We start from the raw sequence: 252 nt of genomic DNA on the forward strand, positions 1-252 counted from the left end.
GGAGTAAGTTATGGGAATCTTTGCTAGAGCAAGTTTACTGGCCCTGATGGAATCAGCCGGCGATGCAGTCCCCGTTCTGTGGCCTTGAAAGGAAGCTAATTCCAAGTATTTGAGTGCCTAGGTTCAGATAAGCGTTGTCCAGTATGAGAGTGACTAACATCAGCTGGCTGGAAAGGCTGCCTTTCGCTTCTCTTACTGCATTGTAAGGTAACCAAGAACCAAGTGTGAGGTGCCCTGTGTGGCTGATCGTAA

The sequence above is a fragment of the Meriones unguiculatus genome, chromosome 8 (genome assembly GCF_030254825.1).
Source record: "Meriones unguiculatus strain TT.TT164.6M chromosome 8, Bangor_MerUng_6.1, whole genome shotgun sequence".
Lineage (NCBI taxonomy): Eukaryota > Metazoa > Chordata > Mammalia > Rodentia > Muridae > Meriones > Meriones unguiculatus.